Source organism: Ruditapes philippinarum, unplaced genomic scaffold, assembly GCF_026571515.1.
Source record: "Ruditapes philippinarum isolate M1 unplaced genomic scaffold, ASM2657151v2 ctg506_1_1_1_1, whole genome shotgun sequence".
NCBI classification, from domain to species: Eukaryota; Metazoa; Mollusca; class Bivalvia; order Venerida; family Veneridae; genus Ruditapes; species Ruditapes philippinarum.
The window spans coordinates 68,149-74,148 of NW_026862393.1; the positions used below are offsets into that span (position 1 = coordinate 68,149).

At 29.0% G+C, this 6,000-nt stretch overlaps 1 protein-coding gene across 1 annotated transcript in view; it reads right to left on the reverse strand.

Moving 5' to 3' along the window:
• The window catches only part of LOC132718967 (octopamine receptor 1-like), a 51,930-nt gene extending 46,699 nt beyond the window's left edge, over positions 1–5,231 (reverse strand). Inside the window, exon 1 of the mRNA XM_060702681.1 lies at positions 5,186–5,231. The gene's annotated coding sequence lies outside the window, so the exon portion shown is untranslated. The remainder of the gene's footprint in view (positions 1–5,185) is intronic.
• Positions 5,232–6,000: the final 769 nt, after the last annotated feature.

Genomic DNA, 6,000 nt, shown 5'->3' on the forward strand with positions numbered 1-6,000 from the left:
GGAAACAAAGTGATCCCTCGGAAGCATTAATCACAACAAAATTGCATGAATGCCTTGAATTTTAAGCAGAAAACTATATATGGGAACTTCAAGGTCGGTCAGTACAGTTAAAATGAAAGCTTTTTATCCTCGCAAAAGTGCCACGTGACAAATATTCATTGATTTCACACATAATGCAAACACCCAACAAAGATAAAGCAATTCGATGAAAAGGGCCTAAAGACAAATCCCATCTCATAATCAATATTATGGTTTATAACATTATCGATCTTGTTACAGCCAAAACCATTTCATATAAACAGAGCGTATTAACAAAGGAAATGCCGATGTAGGCATTAAATGTAACAAATCGATTGGCAATGCGTAAAATATCAGGTAAACGTTTGTCTACTTTATTTCAACATGGTGATTTCATTATTAGCCGCGGAAGTACCCAGTGTTGCTAAACATGATATTTTCTGCTTAACAATCTTAAAAGTTTGAAGTACAAAAATATTCATTATAAAGCTAAATGGATTTCAAAAGCTTAAGGGATAATTTCTTTTCAATATAAAGCGCTTGCATTTAAGTAATAATTACGGCCGTTGTGTTCTACAAATTGTCATTTGAACGTCAGCACATATCAAGATTTCGATATTATGCAGAATAACTGATATACATGGAATCATGTAAATTGACAATTGACGGCAGTGCTTTCAGGCAAGCTGACTTCACATGTTAATATGTAAGTTTTAGCAATATATAGCAAAATAAACAATTTAAAAAATATTGTCTTTCTTTCTTCCTTATGCAATTAATACTTTACTTGGTTTATGTTATATTATTTCGATGCCATATAGCCCATAAAATAAAACATTTACATTCAAATGTATTGGTCACAAGAAAACATACGTGTAATTGTATCAATGTAAAAATTACATGGGATTACATGTAAAACCCATTATATATTGACATTTTTAATGCAAAAATATTGATCCATAAACATTTGATCTATTTTATGCATTTTTTGACACGTTTGGAAATCACAAATGTATTTGTCTAGACGTTGATTAAAAATGTGTTTATGAAACATGTCTGTACTTTCTTTTTCTAACTGTAAATATATTGCAGAATTGCAACATAATTTCACAAATAAAGTTGGTCTGTAATTATGCCGGTATTCATGAGAAGTAACGCATTTTATGAATTAATATAACAATGATAAAAGTACAGGAAGTAAGAATTCGACCGCAACATTGAAAGATTAGCGGAAAATTGCTTTTCATTATGGCCAGTAATATGCAGACGTTCAGGTCAAGAATTTTCTATTAAATGTTACTTTCTTATCCCGTGCGTAGCATGAAGTGTGCAGACATTCTTTTACGAGGATAAAACAAGATCGTAAAAAGTTTAGAACAACGAAATGAAGAAATCCGCATCACCAAATTGTTTCGTGTACATTAACCATTGTGTATTTAATCAGTTGAATCCACTTACCGAATATAAACACATATTTTAAACTTTCACGGCTGAATTACAATCACAGAAACTCAAATACATTAACATCTGTTGTAAATTGTGTGTAGTAATTGGAAATGTTTGCGAAAACGTAATATTATATTCAGCTGATCTTTGAAATATTAAATAAAAGACGGCGGAAATAATTACATTCTCTATTTTTTATAGAATAATTCTTCGAACAATACCTGTAGTAAAAGTGTATAGTATCTTTTAAAATTATTGTTTTCTGAATACAATGTGTTTTAAATCATAATATCTTAATGTCAATCTAGTGGTTATATCTAGATTAACACGTAATATTCAAATGTTCATCGAATTGTTTTTATGCAATAATTATTAATAATAATATCTGTATTAATCATATAAGAATGAAGGACAAATATTTATATATATATACATGTAATCAATATTATGGTTTATAACATTATCGATCTTGTTACAGCCAAAACCATTTCATATAAACAGAGCGTATTAACAAAGGAAATGCCGATGTAGGCATTAAATGTAACAAATCGATTGGCAATGCGTAAAATATCAGGTAAACGTTTGTCTACTTTATTTCAACATGGTTATCATTATTAGCCGCGGAAGTACCCAGTGTTGCTAAACATGATATTTTCTGCTTAACAATCTTAAAAGTTTGAAGTACAAAAATATTCATTATAAAGCTAAATGGATTTCAAAAGCTTAAGGGATAATTTCTTTGCAATATAAAGCGCTTGCATTTAAGTAATAATTACGGCCGTTGTGTTCTACAAATTGTCATTTGAACGTCAGCACATATCAAGATTTCGATATTATGCAGAATAACTGATATACATGGAATCATGTAAATTGACAATTGACGGCAGTGCTTTCAGGCAAGCTGACTTCACATGTTAATATGTAAGTTTTAGCAATATATAGCAAAATAAACAATTTAAAAAATATTGTCTTTCTTTCTTCCTTATGCAATTAATACTTTACTTGGTTTATGTTATATAATTTCGATGCCATATAGCCCATAAAATAAAACATTTACATTCAAATGTATTGGTCACAAGAAAACATACGTGTAATTGTATCAATGTAAAAATTACATGGGATTACATGTAAAACCCATTATATATTGACATTTTTAATGCAAAAATATTGATCCATAAACATTTGATCTATTTTATGCATTTTTTGACACGTTTGGAAATCACAAATGTATTTGTCTAGACGTTGATTAAAAATGTGTTTATGAAACATGTCTGTACTTTCTTTTTCTAACTGTAAATATATTGCAGAATTGCTACATAATTTCACAAATAAAGTTGGTCTGTAATTATGCCGGTATTCATGAGAAGTAACGCATTTTATGAATTAATATAACAATGATAAAAGTACAGGAAGTAAGAATTCGACCGCAACATTGAAAGGTTAGCGGAAAATTGCTTTTCATTATGGCCAGTAATATGCAGACGTTCAGGTCAATAATTTTCTATTAAATGTTACTTTCTTATCCCCTGCGTAGCATGAAGTGTGCAGACATTCTTTTACGAGGATAAAACAAGATCGTAAAAAGTTTAGAACAACGAAATGAAGAAATCCGCATCACCAAATTGTTTCGTTTACATTAACCATTGTGTATTTAATCAGTTGAATCCACTTACCGAATATAAACACATATTTTAAACTTTCACGGCTGAATTACAATCACAGAAACTCAAATACATTAACATCTGTTGTAAATTGTGTGTAGTAATTGGAAATGTTTGCGAAAACGTAATATTATATTCAGCTGATCTTTGAAATATTAAATAAAAGACGGCGGAAATAATTACATTCACTATTTTTTATAGAATAATTCTTCGAACAATACCTGTAGTAAAAGTGTATAGTATCTTTTAAAATTATTGTTTTCTGAATACAATGTGTTTTAAATCATAATATCTTAATGTCAATCTAGTGGTTATATCTAGATTAACACGTAATATTTAAATGTTCATCGAATTGTTTTTATGCAATAATTATTAATAATAATATCTGTATTAATCATATAGGAATGAAGGACAAATATTTATATATATATATACTATATGTTTGTTAATGTTTCTAAATAAAGTAAATACAATTTACCGCACTGGATATCAGACATGTGAGAGGAGTAAATTATAGGATGTGCGTTATAAATTTCAAATATCACTAACATTTAGTTATGAACATTCATGTTTTACAGATAATTTATCAAATTTTGTTTTATACTTTCTTAAATGCATTTAAGCGGATTCAAGTTTGGAAACTAACCGGGTACATGTTCTACCATATATCATTCAACCACGAGATATTTGTCTTTAAAGTCTACGATCGCTTTAATATATTGAAGCCTTATTTAATATAGACATTGTCCAATCTGATTTTAAGTAATCAACAAGTATGTCTGAATGTTAATGTTCATAGTAAATGCAACTGGGCCAGATTACTCTCTAATAAAAATACGTAATGATAATCGTTTAAACAGGTGTAACGTATTGTAATAGAAATTTAAACGCTGCTGGCTATATTTTAAGTGCCTTGTATACGCCATCATTAATATACCGTTATTACGCCAGGATGATATTCGTCTCATTACCTATATTGATTCTAGAATGTATTAACGGTAATGGCATTTCATGACGTTGACAGTGAGAAAATGTTCTATCCGATCATTCCTGTAATAAAATATAACATCTTAATTTAAAGCAAAATTGGTCGATTCCTATTACGCAATGATTTACTTTTCATGATCAGGCTTTATAAAGAGGAACTCTTTCTACGTGGTTCTTTGTCAAAACGTATTTCTGTCTGACGTCTGATTATTATTGTTATTTTGGCTGTCCTTTATTATACAGAATGATAAATTACAATACGACAGACTCCATTATACAGCTCGACCGTTACATTGCTGTGCATGGCGGATAATTCGCTTTCAGTACTCTTGTAAATCACTAGATTTTCTTGTCTGAAAGTTTTACTAGAAATAAGCATATGGTTTAAACACGCAAGATTTATGGAGCGTAAATTAATGAAATGATTCTTAGATATAAAATGTCATGGTTCATTTAAAGCTTTCTTTTTCGATTTTTTCATTCGACTATTTTGTCTATACTATTGACAATTGAATACTGTTAAATCTATGAACGCGGAACATGTTACACTTTCATTTACAGATTCAGTCAAATTGAGTCTAAGATGATTTTCATTTAATTCACTTTTTCATTATTTTCACAAATGACACTTTCCAATAATATTTTTAAATTTGTTGTAATTTTCGAGGATGGACTTTTATCATTTGCAGTTTAATATATACATTCATTCAACTTTAAAATATCATGATATTTGAAATAGATGCACAATATAAATAATCACTTAATGTTGGCATTACATTCGATAGCTCTGCTATTTTATATGTCAACCACATAAATAGTTCAGACAGAAAACGCAAGGTATAATTTTAATCTGACTTCTATAAAAACACAGAAATGACTGCATTAGTCTTGTTCTGTTCTGATGATGCGTCAAAGTAAATATTACAAATGTATCTGCCACTTTCTATAATTGAGATATTGATTGTAATGACTTTCTTAATTCAGAACGAAATAATCACTAAAGCTATACAAGCATTGTGACGGTAACATTGACATATATACAACAGTACAACAGAAAGAAAACTTTAACTTACAAAACGTGTATATGCGATGTTTAAGTTGCCAACAGCTTTGACCTCTGAAAATACATTGAAAAGTAAAATAATTAAAGGGATGTTAATTCATTAGAAATTTGTGGTTTGTGAGGGTAACACTTATTATATAACAAAGAAATTTTTTTTTAATGCGATGATAAAAATAATGAAAGCTACAACAAGTTTGTTCACTGTATAGGGTACAATAAAAATGTTCAAGATAAACTACTCAAACTAACAACGATTTCAGTTAAGTATTTTTAAAATTCCTTAGAATTTCATTGTCTAAAAAACATAAATAAAATTGCTCAGTGTTCTTCAATTTCAAATGCATCACTAAGTGATCGTAACTATCTATGCTTCCTTAAAGCTGAAAAAATTGATTCACGCACGTGTTATAGAAATGTTTCGGTAAATTGTTAGCTGCAGAAGCTGATTAATTTTCAATCACATTGCAGATATATTGTTTCCTTTTTACGTGATTTAAGGGTTGTTAACACGCAAAATATTGCAGTCAGTTTTTCGGTGGTTGAAAACAAAACGTAATAACAAGTTATCGATTTGTATAGTTTACCACCAGATTATTTCAATGTGTGTAAATCGTAAATGCAAGTAAGTAAGTTTATGCAGCATTTAAACATAATAATTGAAAGACAAACAATAAAATATACAATAACAACAAGAAGAAGATAAAATACAAAATATCATTTGATAGGATTCGTTTATGTCGTTCTTTCCAACATGCATATACTCATATATTATATGTTTATAAAAATATCTACATCTACAAAATACCTTTAAAAACACCCTGGATA